Source organism: Enhydra lutris, unplaced genomic scaffold, assembly GCF_002288905.1.
Source record: "Enhydra lutris kenyoni isolate GAN:26980312 unplaced genomic scaffold, ASM228890v2 scaffoldscaffold5, whole genome shotgun sequence".
Lineage (NCBI taxonomy): Eukaryota > Metazoa > Chordata > Mammalia > Carnivora > Mustelidae > Enhydra > Enhydra lutris.
The window spans coordinates 26,743,667-26,760,450 of NW_019154089.1; positions in this window are offsets into that span (position 1 = coordinate 26,743,667).

Below are 16,784 nucleotides of genomic sequence, written 5' to 3' on the forward strand. Positions count from 1 at the left end.
GTTTTTGTTCTTTTATTAATGTATTTTAGCATATGGACTGATTGGCAGATGCCGAACCAACCTTGTAGCCCAGGAATAAATACCACTTGGTTGTGGTGAATAATCCTTTTAATGTACTGTTGGATCCTACTGGCTAGTATTTTGGTGAGAATTTTTGCATCCATGTTCATCAGGGATATTGGTCTGTAATTCTTTTTGATGGGGTCTTTCGGGATCAAGGTAATGCTGGCCTCATAAAATGAGTTTGGAAGTTATTCTTCTATTTCTACTTTTTGGAAGAGTTTCAGGAGAATAGGTATTAATTCTTCTTTAAATATTTGATAGAATTCCCCTGAGAAGCCATCTGGCCCTGGGCTCATTTGTTGGGAGATTTTTGATGACTCCTTCAATTTACTTACTGGTTGTGGGTCTGTTCAGGTTTTCTATTTGTTCCAGGTTCAGTTTTGGTAGTTTATACATCATAGGAATGCATCCATTTCTTCCAGATTGTCTAATTTGCTGGTGTATAGTTGATCATAATATGCTCTTATAACTGTTTATATTTCTGTGGTGTTGGTTTTGGTCTAACCTCTTTCATTCATGATTTTATTAATTTGGGTTCTTTCTCTTTTCTTTTTGATATGTCTGGCCAGGGGTTTATCAATCTTATTAATTCTTCCAAAGAACAGGCTCCTAGTTTTGTTGATCTGTTCTACTGTTCTTTTGGTTTCTGTTTCACTGATTTCTGCTCTGATCGTTATTATTTCTCTTCCCCTGCTGGGTTTAGGCTTTCTTTGCTATTCTTTCTCCAGCTCCTTTAGGTGTAAGATTACATTGTATATTTGAGACCTTTCTTGTTTCCTGAGAAAGGCTTGTATTGCTATATACTTTCCTCTCAGGACTGCCTTTGCTGTGTCCCAAAGACTTTGAACAGTTGTGTTTTCATTTTCATTTGTTTCCATGAATTTTTAAATTCTTCTTTAATTTCCTGGTTGACCCATTCATTCTGTAGTAGGATGATCTTTAGCCTCCATGTATTTGAGTTCTTTCCAACTTTCCTCTTGTGGTTGAGTTCTAGTTTCAAAGCATTGCGGTCTGAAGATAAGCAGGGAATGATCCCAATCTTTTGGTACTGGTTGAGATCTGATTTGTGATGCAGGATGTGATCTATTCTGGAGAATGTTTCCATGTGCACCAGAGAAGAATGTGTATTCTGTTGCTTTGGGATGGAATGTTCTGAATCTATCTGTGATGTCCATCTGTTCCAGTGTGTCATTTAAAGCCTTTATTTACTTGTTGATCTTTTACTTAGATGATCTGTCCATTTCAGTGAGGGGGGTGTTAAAGTCCCCTATTATTGTATTATTGTTGATGTGTTTCTTTAATTTTGTTATTAATTGATTTATATAATTGGCTACTCCCATGTTAGGGGCATAGATATTTAAAATTGTTAGATCTTCTTATTGGACAGACCCTTTAAGTATGATAAAGTGTCCTCCCTCATCTCTATTATAGTCTTTGGCTTAAAAGTCAATTTGTCTGATATAATGATTGCCACCCCAGCTTTCTTTTGTTATCCATTAGCATGGTAAATTATTTCCCACCCCTCAGTTTAAATCTGGAGGTGTCTTTGGGTCTAAAATGAGTCTCTCGCAGACAGTATATTAATGGGTCTTGTTTTTTAATCCATTCTGATATCCTGTGTCTTTTGATTTGGGCATTTAGCCCATTTACATTCAGGATAACTACTGAAAGATATGAATTTAGTGCCATTGTAAGATTTCTTTTTAAAGATTTTATTTATTTGAGGGACAGAGAGGGAGAAAGAGAGAGAGATCACAAGTTGGCAGAGAGAAAGAGAGAAATTCCCCACTGAGCAGGGAGCCTAATGTGGGACTTGATTCCAGGACCCTGACATCACGACCTGAGCCAAAGGCAGATGCTTCACTGACTGAGCCACTCAGGCACCCTGAAGGCCATATTAAGATTTAAAAATTTTTGTCCTAAGTAATGTGGATCACCTATGTGACTTTTAAAAAATTATAATACAATCAAATTCAAGCTTCTCAGAAAACAGAAATTAATCATATGCTAAAAGGGTGTACCAGAGAAGTCAAAGGCAAGATTTTAACAGCCCCAAGAAGAACCTAGAATATGAGATGGAAGAGCAGATAGAACTCGACTAGCAATCTCCACATTTCTGGTTTATTCTTTTCTAACTAATCCTTTTGGTCTCTCAGGCCCATGAGCTTATCTTCCCTTACAAATGCAGATAAGTGGGGGGAAGGGCAGAATGGCCAATGACCAATCTTCCAAGCAATCTGATATTCATTATATCATATTATATATATATATATATATATTTTTTTTTATACACATATATATATATTATACCATATTGCCACTCCATATGTGCCAGACTTACTCTCTTTGCTCTACATTTAGTTGTATTATATAATGTAGAGTGGCTTGGCCTCTAGTTCTTTTCTATTCATTTCTTTGAAACCCAATTTGTGCTTCATCTATATACAGAAAATCTCCCTGTGGTCTCTTAGTCTAGATAAATTACTCTGGATTCCTTAATCTCAAAACATACATTTTTTTTCTTTTTTTTTTTAAGATTTTATTTATTTACCTGACAGAGGGAGAGAGATCACAAGTAGGCAGAGAGGCAGGCAGAGAGAAAGAGAGGAGGAAGCAGGCTCCCTGCCGAGTAGAGAGCCCAATGCGTGGCTCCATTCCAGCATCCTGAGATCATGATCTGAGCGGAAGGTAGAGGGTTAACCCACTGAGCCACCCAGGTACCCCAAAACATATGTTTTCTTAAATATCTTGGTATTTTATTAAATTTTGCCTTCAACTATTTTTAAATAAGTATCTCTTTAAAATTTGTATTTTATCAATAAAAATTCTAGATATTTCAGGATTGATATTATGCCTGTATGTATAATTCCCTATATGCCTCCCATTGTGCTAAACACATAGTGAATGTAATGAAATGAAACACACAGTGAATGCTCAATAAATGTTTGCATAGCTAAATAATAAAATTAGATGCATAAAACCATTATTTATAAAATATACTTTAAAATGTTATGAGGTATCATTGTTGGCGGGATTTATAAAATACTTACATGGACCAGTTTAAATTTAGTTACAGGATAGATTTATTTTACTCCACCTAGCCCACAAGATAAGGAAGTACCCTATCACCAGTTATTCAGACAAGGGTATTCTCACTGAGGAGGGAACCCCTTCCCATATTCCTAAAGATCTTCATTTGTCATCTGGATTATTATGTTAGCCTACTCTCTGGAACTTGCCTGGCCTTGCTTCTCTTTTAATATTTTCAACAGTGCTGCCTAAGGAGTCCTTCTAGTGCCTAAATCCAAAGGCTCACTGCCCTGGTTTAAACCCTTCAATGGATTCTTCTACCATTAGGATAAAATCCGCACTAGCATGACACTCAATGTCCAGTATAATCAAGCATCTCTCCACCTATTCCTCTTGAGTTGTCCATTGCCAGTCATCCAGAGATATATGAAACATTCTGTATTTTCTCTCACTCACACCATCCTGATTGAAACTACTCACTCTTCAAGCCTTTAATGGAGGAACTTTCTCCTACAACCACTGACGTTTTCACCCTTCAGTAACCAATGGTCACCTTGTGATATAAATCATGACTCCTACAGACCAGGGACAGGGTCTGAACTCTTAATTAGTTACTAGCGCATGTCCTGGTATTCAGTGGATTCTCAATTTGAATACGTTAACTAAATGGTGTGTGTGGGAGGGAACACTGGTACCCAAAGGTGAGGTTTAAAAAGTTCTAATTGCTGGGGAACCTGGGTGGCACAGTCAGTTAAGCATTTAAATCTTGGTTTTGGCTCAGGTCATGATCTCAGGGTTGTGAGATGGAGCTCTGCATCAGGCTGTGCACTCAGCACAAAGTCTGCTTAAGAATCTCTCCCTCTCTCACTCCTGTTCATGCTCTCTCTCTCTCTCTCAAATAAATAAGTAAATCTTAAAAAAAAAAAAAAGCTCAAATTGCTTAAGTGGTCAGAAGAGCAATTTCTGCATTTTGTGCCAAAATAAATTGGATTTTGGATTGGACTGAGTAAATATTCCCAGACCAGAAAAGATTTAGACTATTTAAAAGCATCTTAATTAAAAGTTTCTGAAAATATCTAAAATCATTTTTTTTTTAATAAACAGGCTTTGCATAACCTCAGTGACCATACCATCTGTTAAGCATTTTAGTAACATTACTGAGAATGAATTACATTTTCTAAGTTTGGCCCATCACTCATCTGTTCTGTGTGGTAAAAGGCATGGCATTTTTAGCATGTTCAAATTGCAAGTAATTTAGCATTTCTGAAAGTTCCTTGGTGATTTGAGTCATATTCAGACAGTAATTATGATTTGTTTGAAAATGGACCATAATGCGTGATTATTGTATCATATACATTGAAATGCATTTATTGACTTTCTAAGTTTTGAGTACAGTAATTACCCTGAAATGAAGCAAAGCCGATTTTACTTGTTTTTATCAACTTCAAAATGTGCAAGTTAATGAGATTTATACACGGACAATTTTTATTGTTTTACTTGCTCTGTTATGAACATTAGCATCTCAAATCAATATATTATCCCTTTGATCTGATAGTCATCAGAGGAATAGGTTTGGTTTTATTCTCCTATGTTTTTTCATATAGGCAGTACTCTAGATCATGAGGACAAGTCAAGATGGCTTTTATTCCCCAAAAGGTCTTTTATGATTGCTCAGTAGTAATGCCCTACCTACTTCTACTTCCGCATAAGCCCCAGGTGAATGGAATAGCAGACTTACAACCAATGGTGAGACTAGCCCAGGAATTTTACATTCCTAGTAATGATAAGTCTTTGATTCATTCACTTGTTCTTTCATTTACATGTATTTAGTAATCATTTCTTAAATGGTAGTCACCATTATAGGCGTGGAAGGATTCCCAATAGAGAAAAAGGCATGCTCTCTGCCTTGCCTTCACAGAGCTTATAATGTGGTACGGGACAAAAGTACATAAACAGACCAAGTAAGATAGCAGTATGTGCTATGAACCAAGAAATAAAGAACATTCTGTGAATGTATAGTTAAGGACAGGAAATTCAGTTTGGAGAATAGAAAAAAACTTCCTAACGAGGGTGACAACTCAACTGAGAGCTAAGTAACAGAGGAGGAAGCTCCTGGCCTAAGTGATGAAAGATGTTTATGTATAAGATCAGCTCTGAATCCTGGAAAGAAAAGCAATTTGGACCATGTGGTCCAAAAAGTACCAAAACAATCATAATTGTTCCTAATAAACATCACTCCTTTCCACCTTTACTGGAAATTGCTGTATTCATTGTTAAATGAGTCAGTAGCCGGTCTCATCATAAAGGGCTAACCTTGTACTTTTGCTCTCCTTTGAGAAAAATGCAGAGTTCTGCCAGCTTTTCCCTGTTTAATCATATGTTAAATCTCAAGAGCTCCTTTTAGGACATTTTTTTCTTTAAATGAGTCCCTTAACAAGTCTAGATGCTAAAATCCTCACATCCTCACCTGAATATACTTCAGAAGGTTTGGCGCTATGCACGAGTCTTCATTAGGAAAGTGACAGAGTCTTAATTGTTATTTAATTTGGAGAAAATGATACCTCGTGTCTGGGCATGCTAGTTTGTGGATTTAAAAATAAATATGAGATCTCAGAGTCAGGTGGACTTAGCTGGGGCTGTGTGGAATTCTGAGTAGGGAAAATGATTCAATGATTAGGACAATTCAGGGGACTATTTTTATTCATTCTTTAATTTTGCATTTTTAAAAGATCCTCATAGTATTTGTAAATTCACTACACGAAGTGTTTAGTATATGAGACTTTTCATAACACACATCTATTTCTACACTGAATTCGAAGTGCATATAATTGATCTGTAATTAGAACTTTGTAGGATCTTGAGCAGTAAATTCCTTCCTTTCAAAGGGCTTCTGTTATGTCACGTATAAAACGAGGGAGCTGATTTAGATAACAAAGGGAAAACACCTGAAAAACATTGCAATTTCCACATTTTACACCCATAGTAGGCACCATTACTAAACCACAGCCCTCCTTCCTTCTGAAGCCAAGTGCAGCTTCAGAATCATTCTTGGCCCAATGCCCTAGGCAACTGTAAATCAGAACTAGAACAGAAAATAAAATATATTTATCATGCTTTGGGCCAGATCTCTTCTGCCTCTTATGCCACCAGCAGTCCTAAAATAGGATAATTCTATGGAATGTTGTACTGGTTTTATTTTTTTTATGTTATTTTAAAAATATTTATTTATCTTGAGAGAGAGAGAGAGCCAGCAACCACAGGTAGGATGGGCAGAGAGAGAAGGAGAGAGATTCTCAAACAGACTCCCTGCTGAGTGTGGGGACTCCCTGCTGGAGTGTGGCCTTGATCACACAACCCTGAGATTATGACCCTTAAATCACAACTTGAGCTGAAACCAGGAGTTGGATGCTTAACCAACTAAGTCGCCCAGGCACTCCATGGAGTGCAGTACTGATTTTAGTTCTTAATGTTGCTTTTATTCAAAGAATAGATGCATATTAAAAAACAATCTCAGGTAAGCAAAATAATAAAAGGAGAATGAAAGAATAATCACTTACTTAATCCCATACCTAGAAATAGTTATTAACATATTGAGAATTTTTATTTTTTTAGCACTATACATAGTGCTAAATTTTCTTAAGAATGCTTTAGTTGGAACTATTTTTTATTCTCAAAATGTTTGGCCCCCAGATGAACAAGGTTTCTTTATTTTGAACACCTATGGATTAACATGATCATTTTCAAGGCATTTTTATGCTTTTTTTTTTTTTTAACGTGAGGTCTCATTTTTACTGGCCAATTCTCCTCTTTTCTCTAAGAAAGCAAATTCTCCTGTGACCAGTTAATGTCTTTATAACTAGAGGCCAAATGGCTCCTTATGCAGAGGACCCTTATTTCATGGTCATGGCCTTAAAAGCCCTCACGTCCCAGCAGGTCCCACAAGCCCACTGGAGACAAACTGTTTTATTCATTCTTAGTTCGTGCCTTCTTCTTCATTCTCTTTATAGCAGAAGGGTAATCTGTCTAAAACTTGTAAGGAGTACAAGCCTGTATGTTAGGTCAGAGGCAACATAGTGAAACGGAATATAGAGGAAAAATAACCTCTAACAGTGTTTAAGAAATGAAGACACTAGTGGCTCTTATAGTTTTTAAAATAAAATACAACTTTATAATTTATAACTCCAAATTTCAGGGAAATAGAGTATTCTATTACAAAGTATCTCTAGCAACCTTGTTATTTATCCACAGCTAAATTTCTAGGTTTCTCACATTTCAGTATACACACCTTAAGTAAATATACTACTTATAATATACATATTTTACTATACAGTGTATATATATTTTCAGTGTGTGTATATATATATATATATACATATACTCAAATTTATATTTAATATATAAAACACATGCCTCAATACATTTTATGTATTTATATAAAATACAAAATTGTACTTACTATAAAATGTATATTTAAATATATATTTGTGCATTTCATATATATACGTTTTATACTATATATATACACACATATACTTAAAAGACACCATTTAGTTTTCATATATTGAAAATGCAGTAATTATGTAATTAAGAAATTTGAGCACTATACCTAGTCTTTCTCACATCCTAAAGGTGTGCTCTAGGAATTCTCCTCTCACCTACATTATTTTTCATCCCCTAGAGGATCATCTCCATAAGCATATAAAAAGATATTGGCCTCCTTTAAAAAAATCATTAAACTCAATAATAAGAAAATACACTACTCAATAAAAAAAATGGACAAAAGATCTGAGCAGACACTTCACCAAAGAAGATATACAAATCTTAATTTAAGCATATAAAAAGATGTTCCACATCATATATCATTTATGAAGTGTAATAAAAATAAAAATGAAATACTATGGTTAATACCTATCAGAATGGCTAAAATCTAGAATACTGAAAACACAATACTGGTGAGAATGTGGAGCAACAGGAACTCTTATTTATTACTGGTGGGAAAGCAAAATGGTGAAGCCACTTTGGAAGACATTTTGGTGGTTTCTTAACAAAACTGCTGAACATAATTTTACCATAAAATCTAGCAATTACATTCCTTGGTATTTATTCAAATGAGTTTCCAACGGACAGCATGTTTGTGTCTCCACAAAATTGTATACTGAAATCCTAATGCCAATGTGATGATATTTGGAAGTGTGGCCTTAAGGAAGTAATTAGATCTTGAGGGGAGGGCCTTCATGAATGGAATTAGTGCCCTTAAAAGAGGCTGGAAAGCTAGCTATCTAGCTTTCTTTCCACCAAGTAAGGATACAAGAATTCAGCAGTCTGCCCTAAAAATCCTCTGTACTTCATGTATTCATCATCCCTGCACCCTGGCAACCACTGACGTTTTTCATAGTGATTTAATGTCACATGGTTGGAATCAAACAGTACACAGGCTTTTCAGGTTGGTTTCTTTCACTTAGTCATATGCATTTATGCTTCCTCCATGCCTTTTACAGCTTGATAGCTCATTTCCTTTTAGCACTGAATAATATTTCATTGTCTGGATGTACCATATTATCCATTCACTACTGGAGGACATCTTGATTGCTTTCAAGTTATGGCAATCATGAATAAAGCTGCTATAAACATTTGTGTGGATTTTTGTGTGAATATAAGTTTTCAACTACTTTGGGTAAATACCGAGAAGCACAATTGCTGGATCATACAACAAGAGTATGCTTAGTTTTGTAATAAAACACCAAACTGTCTCCTAAAGTGGCTATAGCATTTTGCATTCACACCAGGAATGGATGAGAGTTTCTCCTGCCTTACATCCTTGCCAGCATTTGGTGTTGTCTATCAGTGTTCTAGATTTTGGTCATTCTGTACAGTGGTACTTCACTTTTTTTTTTCATTTGCATTTCCCTGATAACATATGATGGAGAACATTGTTTCATATGTTTATGCTTATTTTCCATTTGCATAACTTCTTTGGTGAGCTATCTGTTAAAAAAAATTAGTCAGGTTATTTTCTGATTTTTGGGTTTTAGAGGTCTTTTTATATTTTAGATGACAATCCTTTATCAGGTATGTCTTTTGTTAATATTTTCTCCAACCTGTGTCTTATCTCTTTGTTCCCTTGACAGTGCATTCACAGAGCAAAAAAATTCAGTTTTAACATACAGCTTATCAATTCTTTCTTTCATGATTGGGTCTTTGGCGTTTTAGCTTAAGAATCATGACCAAACACTACATCATCTAGATTTTCCTCTGTGTTTGCTTCTAGTACTTGTATAGCTCTAATAGCTTCTAATTTATCTGGGGGTTTTATACCCGTATAATCATATTATGTAGTCTTGTATTCTATAATTAGTATCTTCTCTTTACTTGCTTATGCTGGCTGATGCTTCCAAGACAATATTCTGCAATAACATTAACAGTGGGTCCTTTATTTTCTTTGTGTCTTTAATAGAAATGTCCCTGGAGTTTTGACAGTGGTGATGCTGATTTAGTGTTTTTATTATACATATTTTATAGGTAATCTAAAGTTATATTTTAAGTTGTCTCTTTGGCCTAAGGGTAGTTAAGTAGAAAGTAATTGTCTTTCTCTACTCAGATATACTTTTTCTGCTTTTTAATTAACTTTTGGCTAAATAGCACTTTGAGCAGTAAATTATTTCTATGAAACATCTACTTTCTGGCATCAACAGAACTTTATTTTGAGGCCTAATATGTGGTCAATTTTTGTAAATAGTATATAGTTCCTTGAAATATATTCTCTATTCTCATATCTATTATGTTCACCTTAACTAGCTTATCATTTATTTTTTCCTCACTTATTTCTAGGGCAATTTGAAATATAATGGACTGAAAAATGTTAGTCACACTATTATTTCTGTAAACGTTTCTTTTCTTATTAATTTTATACCCTGAGTTTTGTTTCTATAACTCTTTGTTTCTTAAAGATTCATGACATAGAGATCTTAACTCTATTAAAATAGGATTGTTAAAAATCATTAGGTGTCCCACTTCTCTGAATGAGGTGGAAAACAAGGAACTACCCCTGTTTGTAGGTTAAAAAAATGATTTTTTTTTGGTACAAAGATGTTATTTTGCATGAGGATATTGTTATTGTACAGTAATTTTGCATAAGGGTATTGATCTCAGAGTGTGAACTGCCAATGATTTTTTTATATAGTATTAGGAATAATTTTGCCTTAAGACACCCACATTTTGGGACGTTTGGGTGGCTCAGTCGGTTAAGTGTCTGCCTTTAGCTCAGGTTATGATCCCAGGGTCCTGGGATCAAGTCCTGCCATTGGGCTCCTTGCTGGGTGGGGAGCCTGCTTCTCACTCTGCCTGCCTCTTCCCCTGCTTGTGCTCTCTCTCTGTTTCTCTTTCTCTGACAAATAAATAAATAAAATGTTTAAAAAAAAAAAAAAGACACGCACACTTTTTTCAACCAAGGTCTTCTTTGTAAGCATAAATAACAAACTGAAAGATAGTCATCACAGTTTTAGAAGTTTAATCTGAAGTCCATGGTACAGGATGGATTAACCCAGAAAGGATTGATCTTTACAGCCTCCTTATAGAAATTGATGTGGCAATTTACAAGAATTTTTGTGTGTTGTTTCAAAAATACATGAATATTTTCTTGATAGTCTGTATTAAATATTTTAAAGGAAGGGAAACCAAACTGTGCTAAGGACTTGATAACCCTTGTTCCTGATTCTTAAGATTCTTACGATATACTAATGTTTTCTTTCCTAATCTATATACAAAACAACCCAGTAAGAGCCAAAACAGTAGGAAAAGTGCTATTTATCCCATTGAGAGGAATAAATAAGATTCTTTATAGATGAAGATGATGGCATTGAGGTTTTCTTACCTCAAAATAAAAGTTTGACCTCCTAAATAAATTAGTTGAGTTTTTAAGTTTTATAAGTTTTATCTTGCCTACACATAATTTCCTGTGTTAAAGATTTCACAGATAAATCCAGAATACATAATGCAACACAGCAAGTGATAAAATGTATCTTAAGTTCAGGAACAGAACTGCTATTAGTCTTCTATGACAGTAAAACATTGCTGGACTGTGTTTGAACTCCACCTGCCATTAAGTATTATTCACACAGAGCCACACTTAGACACTCATTAGATAAGTGAATATATTGAGAAAAGTAACATTTTAGTGATTATGAATGCTGGTGACTACAGCAGTGATCTAGATTCTGCAGAATCCTTTTTTTGTTTTGTTTTTTAAGATTTACTGATTTATTTGAGAGGGAGAGAGACAGGACCTATGGGAGATGTGGGGGCAGAGGGAGAGGAACTGAGAAGCCAGACATAGGGCTACATTTTAAGATTCTGAGATCACAATCTGGATGAAACCAAGAGTCCGAAGCTTAACCCACTGGGCTACTCAGGTACCCCTAGATTCTGCAGAATTCTTAATTCAAATTACAAAAGAAATGCTGCTGATAATAAAAACGGAAAACACCTCTACCTAATAGAAAACTTGTTCTTTAAGAGCAAAGCAATAAATACCATTTATCATTATATCTTGCACAGTACTTTGTATATTATAGATGTGTGATTCATGCTTGTGCATTGATAGATATATTAGGCTGCTATACAGCCAAGCTATTGAAAAAAAGCATCTATTTGTTATAGATTATCCACTGGCTACTACTTTAATGCAGTATCCTTAGGAAACTATTCATATGAAATTCAATTAAATCCTTTCTTTTGAATAGAAATTTTTTATGTAGAGGGATAGTACTTTTCCCTCCTCACCACACCTCCTCATTGGAGTCAAGTACTCCACTGAATTGGAGGAAATGGATGTGACTTAGCAAAAGTATGTGTACAATTTATAAATATGTCTCAGTAGTTGGTTGAAAGTAAGAACTATACAAGTCAACAAATCCTGTGGCCAGCACGTCATTTTGGGCTTCACAGGAGATGAGGTAGTGTACCTTTATAGTGGATTATAACTTGTTTGACCAAATGTTTTCAGGTCTGAGTTCACGTTTTATTAAAAAAAAAAAAAAAAAAAAAGGCACCTGCCAGCCGAGGAAGACAGTACAAAGATACCCATTCCTAGACAGCACCCCAGCTGACTCTCCATTGTGTGTCGTATCAAATAACCAGACACCAGTTCTTCATGCTGATGCTTCAAGAGGAGCAACTGGGCATCTCGGAAACAAAGTCAGGGAGACCCACCAGCAGCCCCTTCTCGGTTCAGCCAGGTCTGAATCCAAACAGGGGATCTCACATTGCTACACCCACGTGTGTCTCCTGGACACGAGCCTCGCTGTTTTCAAAGTTAGATGTTTTGAGGGCTTGTGTTTCAGAGGCAGGTCTTAAAAGTTAGGAATGCTGGATGTGAGTTTGAACCCTTCCCTCCTCAGGAAGAAGCTTTCAGTTTGAGCTCCTTCCCGCTTGTAGGTCGCCCTGCCGTGGTGGGGTTTCTGGCGGGACTGCGTCCTGGCCTCTCCCCTCTCCTACCTGCTTTCATGTGGGCCTTCTCTCCTTCCTGCAGGCTTAGGTGTTGTTAAGCTGTTGTTACTCCTTAGAAGTTGTTCCACGCGTCTGTAGCACTTGTTTGTTTCCGGGAGGAGACGAGTTCGTGGTCCTCACGTTGCCATCTTGAATCGCAACTGCGCGTTTAGTCAAAGTGGAAGCAGCCGCGCTAGACACGGGAAGAAAGGCGCTCTACACACGGGCAGTGAAAAGAAGTGGGGACAGGTGTGTTTAGCATAAGAAGAGAAAGTTTAAAAAAAAAAAAGGAATTAATGCTTGTACGATGTAGGGTCAAAAATAAAACAGCAGAAAATAAAAAAGTCCTTTTATTCTGTTTAAAATTAGTGGATTCCCATCTTATTAAGAGAAAGATGGAACCTCTAAAACTGGTTGTCAATGATGTAGGAAGAGTGGATTTTAGGATATTTCACAGAGTCAGGAGACATTTTTGGTTGCCATCATGAGAGGGATGAGCGTGCTACTGGAATCTGGTGGGTAGAGGTCAGGATGCTGCTGAACATCCTACGGAGTACAGGACAGTCCCTCATAACAAAGAATCATCCAGCTCAAAGTGTAGGTACTGAGGTTGAGAAAGACCTAAACGAGACCTCAAGACCCTTCTTAACAAGCTCAGGTCACTTCTTTCTTGTCTCCAATTGTCCATGTATTTGCTGAGCCCCAACCATAATGGCTTCCTCACTCTCTCTAATATGTTTCTTCCTCAAAAGGCTTATACTATTCCCCCTCTTTAGAAGCCACTTTCCTCAAATAACAGCATGGTCTATGTCTTCATCTCTTTCCGTGTTTTGCTCTCAGTAAGCACTTCTTGTACTCTCTGCTTAAACTTTTCATCACCACCACTGTCCTCATGGCCTATGCTCCTTCCTTTCTCTATATTGCATTCATTTATTTTATTACCTACCTCTCCCCACTATCATGTACACCTAAAAGGGAAGGAATTGTATCTATTTTGTTCCCTCCTGTATTCCTATTTCTGGGAATCATATTTTTGAGGGAACGAATAAAAGGAAGAGCTGTACAAAATTTCTCATGTAAAGCATTATATCAGTATGAACAAAGAAAAATTTGAGATAAATTCATAGTACCTATAGGAAGACGAACTTCAGTGAGTACAATCTATTAAAGCATCAAAAAAGAATTGATAGAGAGCTCTATGTTGCAGATTTCTTCATGCTCAAGTAATGATAAAATAATCACTGAACAAGGATAAATAGATGAGATTCAAACATTGGCTCTTCAAGTTTCTGACAAGTTACGAGGTGGTAATAGGCACAAGCTTTGGACTTAGACTTATCCAGGATTGGCTTCAGTTCTACCACTCTGCGAATTTACTGTGAATCCTTAGGAAAATTACTGAATCTCTCTGAGCATTACATTACTTTTTATCTACAATAAGGGTAGCAATAATATATTCTGCAAAAGATCAATTAGAGGAGTAAATAAGATATTCTGTGTGAAGTACTTCACACATAGTTAAATGCATATATTTGTTAATAATAATTTAAAAATAAATAATACTTACTAGTGTTAATATTTTTTCCAGAGTATATAACATTGTCTTTTTTATTTTGAGAATTTCAGATTTGTTATCTCTACCTTAATACCCACCATATTTTTCCTAGACTGTCCCTAAGGACAGAAGTTTAATCAATCCTCAGTGCCAGTACAGAATTATTATGCTACTCTTCTGTCAACCCAGGCCCTCTCTCAAAATACTTAGGATAAGTTCTCAGTCTCAATGCTGACATGCCTATTACATTTTAAGTGTTTAGAAATTGTATTTGCAGAATAAAAATAAGAATTTTATTTGTAGAAATTTTCCTATAGCTCTTCTTAACTGCTGTGCTGTGAGTCTACTACAGGGCATTACTAGATTCTGATCACTATGCAACATAAATTTTTGGTGTAAGTGGTAAAGATGATTATAGAGCAGGATATAGAGGGTCAAAATCTTGGTACAAGTAAAAAATTAGAGCTATTATCTGAAACTGATGCCAAAGACAAGATTGTATAGGAGATGAAATGTTCAAACATTCACTTCCGAGTATATAAGAAAATGGCATCATGGAAGAAAACAATTCTACTCAATAGTGTGGATATATTTATTTATCCTATATATAGTTATGTAATGATTTATCCTATATATGATTATATGGTGATTCTTGGTGACATAATGTCATTTTGATAATTATTTTTGTATGTCAACTTGACTGGGCTAAGGTTCCTCGGATAGCCGGTAAAACTTTATTTCTTGTTGTGTTTGTGAGGGTGTTTCCAAAAGAAATTAGTATTTGAATCAGTAGACTGGATAAAGAAGGTTGCCCTTGCCAGTGCAGGTGGGTGTCATCCAATCCTTTGGGAGGCCTGAATAAAACAAAAAGGTAAGGAAGAGTGAGTTTGCTCTCTGCCTGAGCTGGGACATCCATACTTTCCCGACCCTGGACATTGAGCTGGGACATCCATACTTTCCTGCCCTGGGACATCAATCCTCCTGGTTTTGGGGATTCCGAGTCAGACCAGGACATATACCACCAGTTCCCCTGGTTCTCAGGCCTTTGGACTTGGACTGAATTACATCACTGGCTGTGTAGACAGCAGATTGCAGGATTTATAGGCTTCCAAAATCATGTGAGCCAATTCCTGTAATAAATATCCTCCTGTGTATATCTATATATCCTATTGGTTCTGCCTTTCTGGTGAACCCTGACTAATACACAGGTGTCTGTCAGTTCAGGCTGCCATAACAGAACACCACAGGCTGAGTGGCTTAATCAACTGAAATTTATATCCTTACAGTTCCATAGGCTAGAAGTCTCAGATCAATCAACAGGATTGGTGTCTGGTGAGAAATGTCTGACTGGCTTGTAGATGCCCACCTTCTCTCTATGACCTCACATAACTTTTCCTCGGTGTGTGCATGCCCAGAGGGAGAGAGAGAGAATGAGAGAGGGAGAGAGAGATCTTTCTCATTTTATGATCCATATTGTAAGATCCATTGGGATTAGGGCCTTATGCTTATGACTTCATTTAACCTTAATTACCTCCCAAAGGTCTACAATTTAGGGAGATACAATTCAGTTCATAGCAATTGCTTCAGGTGTGTGCCCCAAAATATGCCATTTAAAAGCATGCCATCCACAGGCTCAAAATGCTTGAGAATTAGACACTAAGGATCTCAGGATCCTCAACACCTTAATAATTAAAATGCATTCTGTCACCCCCCCAATAATTCATTAGATTTAATGCCTCAATTATGTGTTTCAACAAATTCTGCAATTTTGTCATTTCATCTAGTAACTGATGAAAGTTGAGGAATTAACCTAAAAATTACACTCCTGACTTTTATTCCATAGGTCATCCCCTTCTAGTGTCCAGGTACCATAATACTATAATGTATCCAGTAAAAACTTAATAAATCTTTAACTACACGTGGCTCATAGTATCCCTACTGATGATGGTAAGCTAGGGTGGTTCTGCTGAAACTCTTACACTGTCTCAATTCCTATCATTATACCTTCTGGATTTTCTGATAACTATATTTTAGTCACATGAATCCAACTTTTTTCCCCCTCAACTGATAGAGGAAAGGAAAATGAGAGAAGGAAACAGGGAGAGAAGAGAAATAAGAAAGAGGGAAGAAGAAGAGGGAGGAAGAGAGGTAGAGAGAGGAAGGGAGAGGGAAATAGAGAACAATTTAAAAGAGGAGGTGATTTCATTGGCCACTTCTCACCATGGGTATATGGGCTGGAGTGACCTTGAAATGACAGAGTCAGTTTCCTGTTTTCTCATTCATTCTCAAAAACTCAGATACTCAGAGTATATCATGTGATAGGGGATTCTAGGATTTATAGATATATAATTTTTTGTCACATCACCTTTTAGTATGAACATAGTGGACGTATTGTATATTTTATTTTACATGGACATTTTAAAGAATTACAACCTATTTCTGACAGTATATAATTCTTACCTTACCATTTGGCTTTGAAAACAAAAACCATTTCCTATGTTTCCATTGCATAAATCCTAATTTCAGAAAAGTTAAATCTGTAATATTTTATATCATAGAGACAGGATGAAGTGTTCAAACTGAAGTAGCTGCATAGAGACAACTGTATTATCATTAAGAATTGGTACTTCACATCTTCTCCAACACTTGTTGT